Source organism: Taudactylus pleione, unplaced genomic scaffold, assembly GCF_031769625.1.
Source record: "Taudactylus pleione unplaced genomic scaffold, aTauple2 ptg000519l, whole genome shotgun sequence".
NCBI lineage: Eukaryota > Metazoa > Chordata > Amphibia > Anura > Myobatrachidae > Taudactylus > Taudactylus pleione.
In genome coordinates this window covers 212,267-230,364 of record NW_028284921.1, presented here as the reverse complement: position 1 = coordinate 230,364, position 18,098 = coordinate 212,267, and the positions used below count along the sequence as shown (strand labels likewise).

General features: G+C 43.8%; 1 pseudogene; it reads right to left on the bottom strand.

Annotated features, from left to right (window-relative positions):
• Positions 1 to 1,156: 1,156 nt before the first annotated feature.
• LOC148501374 (uncharacterized) lies at positions 1,157 to 17,769 on the bottom strand (annotated as a pseudogene).
• Positions 17,770 to 18,098: the final 329 nt, after the last annotated feature.

The following is an 18,098-nucleotide window of genomic DNA, read 5'->3' as shown; positions in this document are numbered from 1 at the left end:
TCTTCATCAAGTGAAATGCACGCTCAATTGGATTCAGGTCAGGGGATTGACTTGGCCATTGCATAACATTCCACTTTTTAGCCTTAAAAAACTCTTTGGTTGCTTTTGCAGTAAGCTTCGGGTCATTGTCCATCTGCACTGTGAAGCGCCATCCAATGAGTTCTGAAGCATTTGACTGAATATGAGCATATAATATTGCCCGAAACACTTCAGAATTCATTCTGCTGCTTTTGTCAGCAGTCACTTCATCAATAAATACAAGGGAACCAGTTCCATTGGCAGCCATACATGCCCACGCCATGACACTACCACCACCATGCTTGTTTTGGATCATGAGCAGTTCCTTTCCTTCTCCATACTCTTCTCTTCCCATCACTCTGGTACAAGTTGATCTTTGTCTCATCTGTCCATAGGATGTTGTTCCAGAACTGTAATGGCTTTTGTAGATGTTGTTTGGCAAACTCTAATCTGGTCTTCCTGTTTATGTGGCTCACCAATGGTTTACATCTTGTGGTGAACCCTCTATATTCACTCTTGTGAAGTCTTCTCTTGATTGTTGACTTTGACACATATACACCTACCTCCTGGAGAGTGTTCTTGATTTGGCCAACTGTTGTGAAGGGGTTTTTCTTCACCAGGGAAATAATTCTTCTGTCATCCACCACAGTTGTTTTCCGTGGTCTTCCGGGTCTTTTGGTGTTGCTGAGCTCTCCGGTGCATTCTTTCTTTTTAAGAATGTTCCAAACAGTTAATTTGGCCACACCTAATGTTTTTGCTATCTCTCTGATGGGTTTGTTTTGATTTTTCAGCTTAATGATGGCTTGCTTCACTGATAGTGACAGCTCTTTGGATCTCATATTGAGAGTCGACAGCTACTGATTCCAAATGCAAATGTCACACCTAGAATCAACTCCAGACCTTTTACCTGCTTAATTGCTAATGACATAATGAGGGAATAGCCCACACCTGTCCATGAAATAGCTTTTGAGTTGATAGTCCCATTACTTTTGGCCCCTTAAAAAGTGGGAGGCACAAAACTAATCTTGTTTGTTTAATTTCAAAGCCATTGTGGTGGTGAATAGAGGCCAAAATATCAAAATTCTGTCAATGTCCCAATATTTATGCACCTGACTGTATTTGGAGGGTCCAGGGCACATCAGGAGCGAGCAATAATCACTTTAGCCAAAGTAGATAAGCCTAAAATATAACAATAAATTGTTACATTAAACAGTTCTTCCAAATCTAGAGCAAATAAACAAAGATTAGCTTCTAATGATGTTAATGATGTAAGTGTAGACTGAATATCCAAACAGACCAACTTCCAAAAATCACAGCCAGATGCATAACATTTGGGACAATTAGATTGGGCATTAATATCAATATGCACATTAGAGACAGGAGAACGGTAGGACCTATGCATAATAAAGTAATGGATTTGTTGAAAATGAACACAGGGGGAGGTGTACCTTATAGAGTCCATTGTTCATCCTGGAGAGGACCCAAATTTAATTCCCATTTATTTCGGAGGGGAAGAAGGGCATCTGGCAAATTGCGAGACATGAGATCATGATAGAGGTAGGAGACTGTCTTACGAGAAGGTACTTGAAGGAGTGCCAATTTTAGAAGAGAAGGGGATAACAATATAGGGTCAGATCCAAACTGGGCACGCAGGGCATGGCCGAGCTGGATTTATCTATAGAAGGCTGAATGAGGAAGGCCAAACTCTAAATGCAAATGTTCAAAAGAATGGAGAACACCATTTTGAAACAGATGTCCAAGTGTTTTGATACCATGAGAAATCTAAAAGGTCTCCAATCCCAGCATGCCCAGCTCGGAGAGACCCCCATTAAACCAAAGTGGGACATCAGGATCCAAACCCTCACCCCCAAATGACCCCTGTGCAAAATGCCAGGCCAGTCGGGCCTGACGGAGCAAAGGAGGAGATCCACCCAGAGTTTTAATGGAAAGCAAAATCTGTAAGGGAGCTAAAGGGGACCCCGTCCGCTCACCAAGGAATCACGCCAGAGTGGTAGAAGTATCAGCTGTCAACCAGGTAACCAGATGCGAAAGTTGTGAGACCATATAATAGAATCTTAAATTAGAAAGAGCCAGGCCGCCCGCAAATGTAGGTCTGCATAGAGTTCGAAGTGCAGCTCAAGGTCTTTTTTCCCCTCCACACAAAAGAGAAAAGAATAGAGTCAATATGGGAAAAAATCTTTTTGGGGATAAATACAGGGGAGTGCTGTAGTACGTAAAGATATTTAGGCTGAATTACCATTTTAAATAAATGAATGCGACCGTTGACTGTAAGCAGAAGTTTCTTCCACACATTAATATTTTGTTTAAAAGCTAAGGTGATGGGAAACACATTAAGTTCCACAAAATCAGCCGGAGCAATAACAATGGAAATACCCAAATACCGAAAGGAGAGAGTCCATTTTAGTGGGCAAGAGAGTGTAGGGGAAAGAGATAGGGAACTGTTTAGGGGAAAAAGGATAGACTTGGACCAATTAATCAAAAGTCCCGAAAAACAACCAAAATCTTCGATGACACTCATCAATCATTCTAGCGAAGGGCCAGCGTCTCAAGGAACAACAACATATCGTCCGCATAGAGAGCTATCTTGTCAATTACACGGACTGCCTGCAGACCGTGAATAGCTGGATCTAAGCGAATGAGACATGCCAGGGGCTCGATAGCCAGGGCAAACAGTGCAGGAGATAAGGGACACCCCTGACGCGTACCACGTCCGAGCTTGAAAGATGAGGCAATATAACTGTACACTGACACTCTGGCCGACGGGGAGGAGTACAAAAGACGGACCCAAGAAATAAAATGAGGACCAAAACCAAACCTAACCAGGACTTCCCACAAATATTCCCATTCCACTGAGTCGAAGGCCTTGGCTGCATCAAGGGAAGCCACCACATCTCCAGGGACATCCCTATGGGACATCTGCATATGGTAGGAGAGACGTCTATATTTTTGGGTAGTGGATTTACCCGGCATAAAGCCGGTTTGATCAGAATGCATAATGGAGCTGATAACAGAATTGAGACGAATAGCTAAAAGCTTGGCCAATATTTTTATATCCGTAGTAAGGAGGGAAATAGGTCTATAAGACTCTGGGTAAAGGGGGTCCTTCCCTGATTTTAGGAGTACAACAACCAAGGCCTCAGACATGGACGGCGGGAGACAACCTGCAGCAAAGAGAGCGTCAAAAATTTCAAGGAGACGTGGGTGGGATAAGACAAAACCTCTAAACTTCTGATACACTTCTATTGGACACCATTGACTCCAGGAGCTTTACAATGTAGAAAAGAGGAGATTGCAGCCTCCAGTTCCTCTTCCGTGAAAGGAGCCTCTAAAAAATTCACTGCATCAGCATCCAAACAAGGAAAATTGATGACATCTAGGCAAGCCTGAAGCTGGGAGGGAGAGTATGACACCCTAGAAGCATAGAGAGAGGAGTAACATTGCAAGAATACCGCCGCTATAGATGGAGCGGAGAAGCGCAAAGTCCCAGAGGAGTCAAGGATACCCGAGACTACCCTGGAAGCACCATCCTCTTTTGCCAGAAAGGCCAAATAACTCCCCCCAACATCAGCCTGTGAGTATTGCAGATGACAAGAAAATAACAATCTACGCTTAGACTTATCAAACAAATGATCCAACCATTCTCGCTGGGCAACAGGTCTGGTTCAAGGTGCTAATTTTTAAATTGTGTGTTTTTTTCACCCATATATCTTTCTATTTTCATCTATATGTTCGCCGATATATGCTCATTTGCACATACAAATCACTTATCAACATTTTCTTCTTAAGGGTTATTGTATTTTCTATTGATATATGCCCATCTGCATATATAATCACTTATTAATACATTGTGTTTCAAGGATTATTGTTTTTTCTAAAAAATGTCAATATTTATTTCCATTTTTTGCACATTTCAGTGAGATATCAAGCTTATGTCCCTCATATAGTAGAGGACGTGTATTTCAAATATTGACAGATTCCATCTATTAGATACAGTCCAGACTTATGTGATCATTGTCTGTATATTACATTAGTCAACATTTTCTCTGGACAGAAATTAAATCATACTGTCATTTTATTTATTTTTTCATTTTTCTTGTATCTCACTAGATGATATCTGTCCAATGGTTTAAACGTAGGTATAATTGTCTATTCAATACCTTCAACATATATGCCTATAATATAAAGCAATTTTTTTAGGTATTATTGTTGTCTTGTTTTTTGGTCATTTGAAGTGTATTGTTATATTTATTGTGAGATATCAAATACATAGAAATTATCATGGGATATTTATGAATGCTAACACATCCCTCTATCTCACAAAAGGATATTTGTCCATTGAACTTGTACGCTCTTACAATATTGTGACTATATCACATATTTTTATATGAAATGCAATAAAAGTTAAATTTTACTTATCAAACATATGAGGTGTACCCCATAAAAGAGGAGTACTTTCTTTCTTCTACTGTTTTGTCTCTTAATATTGTCAATAGCTCCTAGGGAGCACCCTCATTCAGAACATCTGTTATACACACATTGTCCCCTTTGAATATCAATATACCATCTCTCTGTGCGGTGTCTCACCCCCAATTTATTTCCCTTCTTTCCCTATCCCCCTTGTTTTTCCCTGTTCCCTAACCCAACATAATGCAACGAATTTCAAAGACTGTAAAGTATCTGTGTGTATCTAAGAAAGAGCTACATATTTCTGAATTTGAAATATTATTCACAGTAAAAAAGAACTTGCAACTATATACATTACAGACAGTCTCAGGCAGCTAAATTGAAGCATATCAAAGTTACCCTGTGGCTGAATTTTCAGAGACTTTAGGAAATATAAAGAAACTGAGATGGGCACACGAGAATGAATGTTGATGTAAGTTCTAGCCATTTGCTCAAATTATAAAGAGATAAATATACCTTTCTGTGTCTACGGGTGAGAACTCCGATGTAAGTCTTGGACATAAACGGAAGGATATATTCTCCCCTTCGGTTTTTCATTTTGGAATAGGGAAGCGCTAGTACAGTGAACTTTTTATTATTCTTAGGTATAGGAATACAGTCTGCCCTATTACAGGATGACACTGCGTGTATGTGCAGTATAATAAGTCACTCACATCTGTGGCAGGCGCTGCTTAGTGGCAAACTAGGATTTCTAGAGGGGGGTTTCCAAATGCTTGATTTTAGAGCGAGTGTGGCCAGTCCATTCTGTTTGGCTTGCGGTATTGGTTACGCCATCCTGAGATGGCAAATCTGTACGCAGGAGAGGAACGGAAAGACGAGCTTTCTGTGAATTGCACTCACCATACAAAAGTATGGTGATGCGCAGTGGCAAACGCAGGATTTCTAGAGGGGGGTTCCAAATGCTTGATTTTAGAGTGAGTGTGGCCAGTCCATAAGAAGGGTAGAATTAGCATTTAACCAGCTTTAATATGCCTCATACAAAGTGTATTGTGTGTACCATAATTCCAGCATACACAGGACCAGCGATCACAATAAGCCATTAGATGCGGCAGTAGGGCCATCCTGCCTTAGCTGAATGCTTCTATTTTAGATGTGGGCACCATTCCAGAGTATTAGAGCAAGTTCAGGAGTCTGGGGGAGCAGCAGAGTAACCTAGCACTGCCCTGTACACTATAGCAGCACAACCCTAACAGTGAATGTATTCCACATCTCCTAGTTGATGCATAGGTTATTTATTACTAGCTGATACATGTTAAAAGATCCACAGGTAGTGCTAATTATTTCATTTGTGATACTGAGAATAAAATGCAGCACTTGTAAAATTCTATTATATTACTATTTCTGTTGTGGTCATGGTGTGGGCTGGAGAGGGGGGTTTCCAGGCAGATGGAAACCCCCCGAGCATTTGCCGATGCTGCTGAATATAAGATTCTGCCGACCGCTGCTGCTCTGAGCCCCTTCAGTTACCCGCCCTGTCTCCTCACCCACAGCTGGCTTCGCCAAAGTAGCTCTGCTCAAAAATGCATTTCACATGGGAGCTTAGTTCTCTGAGCAGCCTATAGTGCCCACCACCTTCTGGTTACACTGAGCCTGCACTGAGCCATCTCCCCTACCTTCACTGAATTTGTCAGTGTAAGCTGTAATACTCTCCTCGCTGACAGATGTCTGTGGAGCAGTGCAGCTGTACTACTCACTGCAGTTCTTATGCTCACCACCTCCCTGAATGGCTTGAGATCTCTGTTTGTCTGTGTGCTGATCTGTTCCCCCACTGTGTACTACTGATTACCAGTCTAAATTATTAGGGGTGACTGTGCGCTGGCCTGTCTGACAGCGCCTCCGCCTCCTTCCTACAGCAGACACCGATAATGTCCACTGGAGGGAGTGTTTCTTTTTTACAACGTTTCTGCTTTTATCTGTGCACTTTTCTTCCTAGTTATTTATACAGCCTCTGTGTCCTAGGTCCCGCCACATCTGCTTCGTGTTATTAATTGGTCAGCATGGTTCATATGGAATCTGCTCTTTGCTGCTATATCTTAAGTGTGCAACCAGTGCTGATGTGTGCTACTGACCTGCATTATAGGGCTACTTATTGTAAACTGTTTCTTTCACATTTCCATATTAGACTGATAATGTCTATCACATTGTTGTATATGTTTTATGCCATGTTTGCTTTATTCTGTCTTATAGATATAGCTTGTTGTGTACTCCTTAAGCTGGGTACACACGTAAAGATTTTCTATCCAACCATCCAACTAGTTGATTGGTTGGAGTGAAAATCTGGTAATGAAAGCAATTTTCTTCCAAACGCCGGAAAATGGACAAAAACTGTTGTTTGAACAAATTGTTTAGATCAAACATTTAACAAACTTGACTGAACGATCATTTTCATCTGTTTTCTGGCATTTAGGAGCAAATTGCTGATCATCAGTTACTCCCATACGTTACTGATTCATATCCATGCCCGGCTGTCCATCCATTACCCCCAGGAATTTCATTTTTTCCCCATGTGGGGTAATTTACCCCTGTTCCCTGACCACTGCACTAGACAATTATCTGCATGATTTGCACGATTTCGATGCATCGTAACAATAAATTGTCTAAATTTGTGCAAATCGTGCAGTTTGCACTGAGCGATAACGATCCGATGTGCGGTCCCTCAGGTCGTTAATCATATCTTTAGATCTTACCTACTGCAGGTAAGATCTGGCAATCTATTTAATGATGCACTCGAAACCGTTAAGGACGCATGATAGGTCGTTAGCAGTTCGTTTGTTAAAATTAACACTTTATGCACAATTTCGTTTATCGAGGACTGCCAGGGAGCTGCTGGGAAGTTCTAAGGAAATTGTTAACGACATTGCATCGTTTGCGAGTCGTTTAGTGTGTGGGCATCTTGAGACCCATTCCACTCTGCAGTGAAGGGGTGGGGAAAGGGGAAATGGGACCTATGGCCACTCTAGGGAATCAATGGCCACTGGGGGGATCTATGGCCTTTGGGGGTGGTGAGTTGATGACCCAAGGGTATTTATTGTCACTGGGGGGGTTTCTATTGACATGCAGAGCTTATTTAATAGACTGTAGACCTTCCTACAGCAGACACCGATAATGTCTGACTCCCAACACCGCTGCTGGCCACTACTACTGCAGACACTTACAGCTCCCTGACTGCTGACAGCTGATCAGGAGCCGCCCGCTGACTGAATGCCACACTCTCCAGTCCCTTGCTCCCGGACAGCCGCAGACGACTCCTCCACCCCATCGCCAATGAGAGCCGGACCCGGCCACCAAGCCCACAAGTTCCCTCTCTGGCTCCACCTCCCCTGCGCCCAGCAGCCTCCATTGCTAAGCTTCCACTCGGGACGCAAGGGGTCCCGAGTGGAAGCTTTATGATTATGAACTACCATGATACCATGATATGCAGGAAAGGACACAATTCCGGATATTTGTCCTGTATTTTTAAAGCAGCAAACTATTAAAAGGCAAAACCATCCTGGTGTGCAGGAGCCGGGTGAACAGGAGCGGTGCAGCTGAAGTGTGGGGCCAAAATAAGTGACTACCCAGCACTATTGCAAACTGTTTCTCTTGTCTTTCTGCCCTCAGCAGCTACCGAGACTACCTGCAATCACTGCTCTGTTGTACGACTGTCGCACAAATGCAATGAGATGCTTTTTTTTGTCCAACATCCAAAAAAAGAGTTGCTATATTGAATTATCAGTTGCACAAATTGGAGACAAGTATATAATATTATATGGCCTGATTAAGAGTTGTACGCTTTTGTATGCAGCTGGAGTTTAAAAATATACTAATGCCTACAGGAGGCGTCCGAAGGAAAAAGTAATCTCAGATCCCATGACAGCATCCAAAGATGCAGGATCAACATCACGACCAACATTATTCAGAATGGCCACCTCCTGCTCACTTGCGTGGCCAGTAAATCTGCATTGGAAACACAGATACTGCCTTTGGCACTCCCAGAAATGTGTCCAACATGCCCCCGATTTCTAAAAATGCGGCTTGGCGGCACTGTGTGCAAGCTCGCAGAACAGAGTCCCGCACTGATAAGGTTTAGGATCCAGGCTGTACTCATAATATTGCAGAGGGTTTTGGTTTGCCAGACACCAGTAGTGAGCACAAATTTAAAGCCTCAAAATAAAAATAAAATAAAAAAAATAGATTATCTTATCTAAACTAATATGCAAAGTGTTACTAAACATGTTACTAAACAAAGGAGGGGAGGGAGCATATAGTAAAGATGAATATTAGCATGCATGCGTGTCCTCCTAACTCTTCCCCCGGCCATGCACAGCAGTGCAGAGCGGCCATCAGAAGCAGATATGATGAATATAATGTAAATGAAACGCTCTGTCCTCATTTGCTGTCATATACCTTTTGTATTTTCTTAATGACTTTTAAAATACATTTAAGATATATTTTAATGTTCCTGCTGTGTCATTGTATTGCTTCATTGCAGTCATATAACTCTAGGGGGTATATTTACTAAAGTGCAGGTTTTTAGAAGTGGAGATGTTGCCCATAGCAGCCAGATTCTAGCTATTATCTTCAAGAATGTGCTAGTTAAATTTTAATCTGATTGGTTGCTATGGGCAACATCTCCACTTCTAAAAACCTGCACTTTAGTAAATATACCCCAGGTCTAAATACAGCTTTAAGGATACTGTATCCTAGTGGTCTGTTTATAAGGCAGCTCTAGTTTTTTAAGTCTTCTCTGTCATTACAAACTTTCATCTGCATTGATCTTTTTTTCCAGTTTCGGTCTTCGTCTGATTTAATCAGTGGTTATCTGATTTCATTTGATTTCAGCTGAGGCTGTTTGGTTTCAACCTAGGGATACAGTACAAACTACTAAAGAATACAACCACAGCTCTGTAATTCTGTTGAATGAGCATTATATTTGTTTTCAGGACGCACAATACAAAGTGAATTAGGGTTACTTTTATCAGCAGTGGATTGTTCTTAATGAATATACAACAAAGGAGGCTATAACTTGCGCCCTGGACTGCAGCTTTATCCCACTCCTAGGTACACCAATCCTATATGCTAAACAAAAGTAAATACAATTTGGGAATAGTCCACAAGCGCTTTCCTACTGAATACAAGTAAATAACCCTAACTCTTTTCTAATGTAGTGCTTTCCAGCCGTAACCAACAAACGATTCTCTCACGATTTCTGACCATCCGGCTATAACGCGGATAGCACTCACCATAAGTCAGAGGGTAAAGTTCACTAAAAGGTTTCTTTGATATTCTGTCTAGATGTTTTCATGTTCCAGAAAATCACTTTCCCCCACTTATTTCGGGCTAATGGTCCAGTACTCATCAGGATACACCTTGTTTCGTTCATCAAAAGGTTTCTTTATTCCTGGATCACCCACACTCAGAATTTTAGGGTTAAGACAGGCATCATAGTTTCCATAGAAAAAATAAATATTCATAAAACCACATAAAAAATTAAAAGTTTGTCTGCCAAATATTCAGCCAAAAAGAGAGCACCCCCACATCACCCAGGAAGCGGGGCTGCAACTCCCGTCAGATGGAATTGACATAGGCTGGAAACAATCAATGGGACAGACAGATAAAACAAGATCTACCACCATCAGCGCGTTTCAAACTGAAGTCCTTCCTCAGGATGTGGTTTAGACCAAACAGGAAATGCCCTTGATACCCTTTCCCATAACCCTCAATTAAGGAACAAATATACAAATATATCCAGCATTTTTTATTACATGCCATCCATATAATTATAATCCCTATATATATACAGATGATCTAAATCCATATACATACAATAATACTAACCAGATATACATATTGACTAAGCATTTTTATAAATCACCCCATAATTGAAAGGAAAAAACGGATTTATCCCATGTCCATATTCCAGCATTGTCTCTCTTATGGAGTCCATCCATTATCCAAGTCCATCTCTAACTTTATTTCTATTAGCTCCTGCGCTTCCACTCCACGGCTGGAACCGGAAGAGCCATACATGTAGTCTAATATAGATCCACATTTAGTCATAAACATCGCCGCTGGTTCACGGATTACTTCCTGGTGTTTGCCGCTCAGCTTTCGGTAGATGGAACACATTGAACTGGAAGTCGCGGCTTGATGGAACGTAAACACCGGAAGTAGTCATGGGATGGTCCGTGAATACAGGGGGATACTTTAATTCATCAATACAGTTCTCCTCCACAGTATAAAAAACCACATATTAGATCAAAAGTATACCAATTACGATGACATTAAAACTTCTTATAGGTGGAAATAAAATACTTTAGAAACTATTTCCTTTCAAATTCAATATTAAGCCCTCCAGGCAATAAGGTCCTCAATAAATAAATATGTTTCATTTCAGCGTTGGCCAGTCTATCATCTCTATCACCCACTCTCCAATTGGGATGTATTATTTGTATACCACAAAAAGACAACAGATGGGAAATATCACATTCATGTTTCTGTTTGAAATGCAATGACACATTGGGGTAGATGTACGAAGCCTAGAAGCGGTATCAGCGCACGTTATGTGCGCTGATACCGCTTCTCCCCGATATATGATCGGGGGTCTGGGCGGTAAATGACAGGGGCGCTATGCTCCCCTGTCATTATCGGCGCTGCTATCTACAAAATAGCAGCGCCATGCGGCAGGGCCATGTACGAACGGTCATACCGCATGACTGTTCGGCCGGCTGTAGCTGTCGTTATCAGTCTGGCGCTCGCCTATCCCCACAGCAGGGACAGCGCTGTCCCTGCTGGGGCTGCTGCCGGCTCCAGGGCTGCACGTGGGGATCTAGCGATACTTGCGAGATCCTGCGCATGCTCAGTGGAGCCGGCTGGGACAGAGACACAGCGCATCAGCACTAGGCTGATGCGCTGCTGTCTCTAGCGGGTAGCGCCATAGGGGGGAGTTAAGGCTCCCCCTCTCCAGCCAATGAGATGTTCTTACATCTCATTGTTAGTGCTTCCTGCTTTGCCTCGGTAAAGAGGCGAATCGGGAAGCGGTATAGCGACACGTTAAGTGCCGCTATCATACATCTACCCCATTATGTGATATCAAACCCGTTTTAATATTATGAACATGCTAATATATTGGAATCCACATGTACATTCCAACATGTACACACAATATTTGCTATGGCAGGATAGGAAGTCTTTAATTCCATAGGTGCGATTAGTTTGTGTGGACTTATAATGAGTGATGAGAGGTTCTTTACTTTTACATTCTCTACACATTATGCAAGACTCGCATGGATAAAGCCCTTTTGATCTATTCAGTGAAGAAATTTTGGGAGCAGAGGGTACACTACTAACCACCTCATCTTTGACATTCCTAGCCTTACGGTACATAAAGGTTGGACGTTCTTTTACATAGTCTTTGAGCACTGGGTCTTTAACTGATATTCCCCAATGCTTTTTGATAATGCTCTCAACTTGTTTGTATTGGCTGTGGTACCCCGAGATACACGGTATCCCCAGACTCATTTGTGCTCGGTATCTCATTTGTGCTCTTTCCAAACATTACCACCTTCTAACATACTTCTTCTATCCAACTCTAAACCCTTTTGCATAGCTCTGTTGACCAAATTGTTGTCATACCCTTTGCAAATAAATTGTTGTTTCAGGGTAGATGCCTGTGATTCAAAAACTTCCAGATCAGTCCAATTTTGAGACAGCAGGCATGGAGAAGCTATCTGGGCGACCATGGAAGCTTTTGCGCCAGAGCAGTGGATGGCGCACTTTTGTATGTCACGTGGTACCTTCCACTACCTGCTGGAACTTCTCACCCCAGCACTCACCAGGTGATGCACCAACTACCGCAAGACCATCGAGCCATGCAGGAGACTGGAGATTGTGTTGTGGTGGTACGCAACCCCGGTGGAATACCGTACCATCTCCTGTTTGTTCGGTGTTGGCATTGCGACGGTGTGTGTGCTAGTGCGGGAAGTGACACAGGCATTGGTGGAGACCCTTTACCATGCTTAATTTCCTTACTGGTAGGTGACCAGTTAGATGAAACCAATCAGATTCTACTTAACATTTAACTAGCATCTTCTAGAAGATAATAGCTAGAATCCGATTGGTTGCTATGGGCAACATCTCTTCTAAAACTCACTTCTACAAACTCTCACTTTAGTAAATTTACCCCTGGCACTCTATCATCCTGCAGGCTGTAGTGGACAATAAGTATTGGTAAGTAGCAGGGTTGTCTTAACAGCAATGTGGGCCCTGGGCAAAGCAATGCACTGGGGCCCCTACCCACCCATTCAAGGGAAAAATATGTAAATGTTCAATAAAATTAAACCTTCCTGCAAGCCCATCAGACCTCCCACATGCAGATAGACTCTGACTGATCTGAAGTCAGCAGATCAAGTGAAACTGGGATTGAGGTGAGTACTCATCACCAGGGGGGAGGGGGGTTATGGGGTGGGGGAGGAGAGATCAGAATACAGTGCACCGGCATCTGGCTTAAAAAAATATCACAAATTTACCAACTCGCCGCAGCTGCAAGGGGGGAGGTTGGCAGGCCCCTACAAGCTTTGGGCCCTTGGGCAACTGCCCAACAAGCCCAATGAAAGAGATGGCCCTGGTAAGTAGTATGTTGTGTTTTCATGTGAGTGATATACTGGGTCCATAATGCGTATTGTTAAACATAGTTAATACGTCTACTGTTTAGTTTCAAAGATGCATTTATCGGCTGGCCTGTTAGATTAGGGAGTGCTGCAACTGTGGCAGGTCATGTTGGGAGGTGTAGTTATACAACAGCTGGAAAGCCGCCAGTTTTTAGCTAAAACAGCTCTATACATAGGCCCACCATTCTATATGGGAAATAGATTGTAAGCTCACCGTTGTGACTACTGTGAATGTCCTAAATATTCTCATGACTTTGATGAAGAATATGTGTGCACTATACAATGTACCCTTGAGCAGACATATTCACCTGCACCATATAGAGCAGGCCTGGCCAATGTGTGGCTCTCCAGCTTATGTGAAACTACACATCCCAGCATGCCCTGCCACAGTTTTGATATTAGGTAAAGCTAAAACTGTGTCAAGGCATGCTGAGGTGTGTAGTATCACAACAGCTGGAGAGCCACAGGTTGGCCGGGTGTGATATAGAGATTGCCGCCACTACTATATTTTACTTTTTTGTTTACCTTTACAGAAATCAAAGTTTGTAGCTGGGGTGGAGATCCCGGTGCACCTTATTGGAGATGCTGCGTACCCTTTGAGGCGATGGCTCATCAAGGGCTTCACACAACATCTCCCACTATCTCCGGACCAAGTTCTGTTCACCCACACTCTCAGCTCAGCCAGGATGGTGGTGAAAACGCCTTTTGTAGACTGATGGGGCGTTGGTGGTGTCTACTGAAGCAGAATGACATTGCCCTCACCCTGGTGCCAGATGTGGTTGCTGCTTGCTGCATTCTGTACAACGTCTGCGAGCTCTAGAAAGAACACTTTTTACCGAAGTGGAATGTTGTGGACTCTGACCTGTCTGATACTCCGGTAGAAGCTGCAGCGTATGAGGGTGAGACAACTAGTGCCAGTGCTGAGGTCATCCGTAACACCCTCACTGGTAACTTACCTACTGTGACACAGTAGAGGACACAAGGGTTCTGTTGCAAACAAGTTTTGTTTTATTTTTTTTTAAATGTCATGTACATGTTACCTCACATGTAACACCTCAGTGGCAAACGCGGGATTTTGAAAGGGAGGTTTCCAAATAATTGGTTACCGAGCCAATGACAAAAAAGTCTAACCAGAATAAGCCTACACTTTACACTTTACAACATACACTTTATTGTGTACTTCAAGTGTTTAATATAAATAACAATAAATAATATAAATAACAAGACATCTGGGCATAAAACTTTCACAATGTGATTTTTAGCAACTGTGCATGAGCGAGAACTTCAGAAAGCCAATTCGGCAAAAGTGTTACCCTGAGTGTACACACAATGATGCTGTTGCGATCGGATCAGATGGTCCTAAAAATGGAGTGGTAGAGTGTTGGGTGTTCCTGAGCGGTGATCTGAAGTGAACGCAAAAAGTGTCTCATGGGCATGTTATGGGAGTGTTGTGGGGTCATCAGTGAGAGCTGCTGTGTTCTCAGACTCAGAGCCGCAGCTACAGAGGTCATGTTTAGATGGAGAAACTGTGCCTAACTAGTCAAAGTCGGAACGCAGTCGCGCAGTGGCGTAAATATGCATTTTGCTCGCCACCTGCCAAAAAAAAGTTTTTGGCGCCCTCTCCCCCATGGCATTTTGCTAATACTAATGCAGGGCCGTTTCTGGGCAATTTGGCTCTCAGTGCGAACAGTTAAAAATGCACCTCCACCCCTCATAGACAGTTTATATTCCCCCACTGCCGAGAACCCCGCTGGCACCCTGCATTAAGGACACCACCGGTACCCATCCACTGCCGACACCATAAGGACCCCCAGATTGAAGACACAGCTGGCACCCCCTCTTTGCCGACACCCTGCACTGAGGACACTGCCAGCACCACCACACTCCACACATACTGAGGGCACCGTCATCAACCCCACACTGCCGACACTCCCTCACTAAAGACACCACCGGCACCCCTGCACTACCGACACTGTGGGCATACATGCACTGAGGACACCACTGGCACCCCCGCTTTGCCGACACCCTGCACTGAGGACACTGCCAGCAACCCTGCACTATTGCCCCACGTACTGAGGACACCGTCAGCGACCCCACACTGCCGACACTCCCACACTGAGGATGCCAACGGCACTCCTGCACTGCCGACACTGTCAGCACATGTGCACTGAGGACACCGCTCGCACCCCCACTTTACGGACACCACCGGCACCCTGCACTAAGAACACTGCCACTAAGGACACTGGAAATGACTGGAAATAAATGTTATTGAGGTTAATAATACTGTAGGAACAAAAACAGGCCCATTTTATGTGATCTTAGCTGTTTTATGATTTAAAAAACAAAAATACAGACCCAAAACCAACAACAAAAAGCAAAACACGCAAGGGCGGTTTTGGAAAAAACCAATGCAGATCCAAAACCAAAACACGGGTGTCGGCGCACATCTCTAACAATTTAAAAACTGTACTGCAAACATGAAATAGAGAAAACAAGTCTACAACTGTCTGTAGGCAGTACTGATGGAATGGGATTGAAGTGCTGATGGCTGTTTAGCCACCGGTTCAAATCCCGACAGCGTCTGGCCGAAGGGAGGAAATCAACACAGCGGCAGGTAAGTAATCTAACCTTCCCTCCCCCCCTAACCCTCCCTTAGGGGTGCCTAACCCTAACCTCCCCCCTAGTGCCTAACCCTAACTACCCCCAGGGATGCCTAAACCTAGCCCTCCCTCCCCGCACCCTAAATCTAACCTTCCCGATGGGGGTGCCATACCCTAACCTCCCCCCGGGGGTGCCTAACCCTAACCCCCCTTCCCCTAGCATAACCCTAACCTTCCCCGAGGGGTGCCTAACCCTAAGTTCCCCCTGGGTGCCCTAAACCTAACCTCCCCCCATGGCTAAGAGGACGGGCACCCCGGACTTACCTCGTTGGGGCCCACGTAGTCCTGGATTTCTGCATCGGAATTATGATAGGCGTCGGTATCTCGACGCCTATCATATATCCCTAGCCGGCATTCTGCCGACTGTATACATACCGTGCTGACAATAGTGGACCATTATGATTAGTGCCATCTGAATAAGTATTCACTATGCCATATTGACTAGTATTTCCTGTGACATCTGGACTATTATGCACAGTGGCATGTGGACTGCTATGCACTGTGCCATGTGGAGTATTATTCCCTGTGCCATCTGAATAACTATGCACTGTGCCATGTGGAGTAGTATGAGGTGGATTTGAGGGGTTTGTTTGCATAAACGGTACACCTCTGCTTTGCTGTTGGTAATTTCTGGAATGACCCTCAGAGTACTGAGGAGGATTCATTGGATAAGGGTGTGGATTGTGTAATTTAGATACCAGACCGTTAAGGAAGGACATCTGTGCCTCTCTGTTTTCCCTCCAAATTAATTTATGCATACCCACAAGATGTGTGACAAAGGAATTTTGTACCTCTCTCTCATTGTCAAAGAAGCGCTGGAGTCGGGCATCCTCCTGTGCCCGGATTTCAGCATCGGAATCTCACAGCTGATTGACCAGGATTCTTGTCACTGTGCTCGATGCTAGCTCCATCTTTGGATGGTATATCAAAGACTAGAATTAGAGGAAAAGAAAAAAAAATTACAAATCAAATAGCAGTGATGTCAGCATATATGTGCTTGAGGCCTTCTCCCTTCTGCACAGTAGCTTCACACTGCAACAGATACATTATGAGTAGTGAGTCTGGGTCCACACTATAATGTCAAGCAAACGGCACTATGGTCACATCGAAATCCCTTCATCACGGACCATTGGTGCTATTAGCATGCAGGTGTGTATACGGCCAATGTTGTTATTAGCACTCGTTATTAGTCGGAAATGGTGGCCTATCATTTTTCTAATGTAGCCTACTGACATTGTTCAAAGACATGACAGGCAGGAACTGAATGCTTACAGCAGCATTTACAATTAAAATGAGTATAAACAATAATACCATAGTGCTATATGGCCCATAATGTGTAAATGGATTTTATGTATAAAAAAAATTAAGTGGGTGTATAGTAAATAAAAAAACTTACTGTTCCTATGCAACGTCGGCGTCTCAGTCTGTGCAGGAGTTGGTGTCCCAATTGGTGTCCCTGCCGGTATCCCTGCAATGTTTCCACTCGCCTCGACTACACCCTCATTTGTATTGGTGACTGGGTCCCCCATGGCAGACATTGAATCAGTGTCACTGATCTCTGTGATGTCATCAAAAAGCATTGGTGGCATCTGTGGGCTGGATTGGCTGTTCTCCGGGGTAACGCTTCGTGAGGATGCAGAACTGGAAGATTATATAGGATTAACCAGTGCAGAATTGCCGAATACTTAATTACACTGATTGTAGTAAACCCAATCAATTCTGGCAACACCACTTTTCCGCCGGTTATGGCCGTGAACTTTGTTGTAGTACTTTCGGAGAGCTTTCAGTTTATTCACTACCTGTTGCTGGGTCCGCAAAATGCCCCTTGAAGTGAGGATCTTATCTATGTTTGTGTAGACTGTTGCGTCTTTCACTGTGCCAGTGATCTGTTTGCGGATCTCCTCCTCCCCCCTGACTGCCAGCAGCTCGCAGATCTCCTCCTCTTTCCAGTGCACCATACCTCTCTCTCTCTGTTTTTCTGCAGCACAATTGTGACATCAGATGCCAGCGCCACTACCCGTCCGCTCAGCCAATCAGCCAGTGCCCCGCCAACCAGGCCAATAAGCACTGTATACTGTGACCCGGATTGAAAAACCTGGGTCGGAGCATTTCAGACAGCTGGCAACCCGTGTAGAACCCGGGAAAAACCCAGGTAAATACCTGGGTCGAATTGCGACCCGGGTTGACCCTTTCAGACAGAAAAAAACCTGGGTCGAACGGGCTAGAGCCGGGAAATTACCGGGTTGTTTTCTCTGTCTGAAAAAGGTAGAAGTGGTTTTTAAAGTAA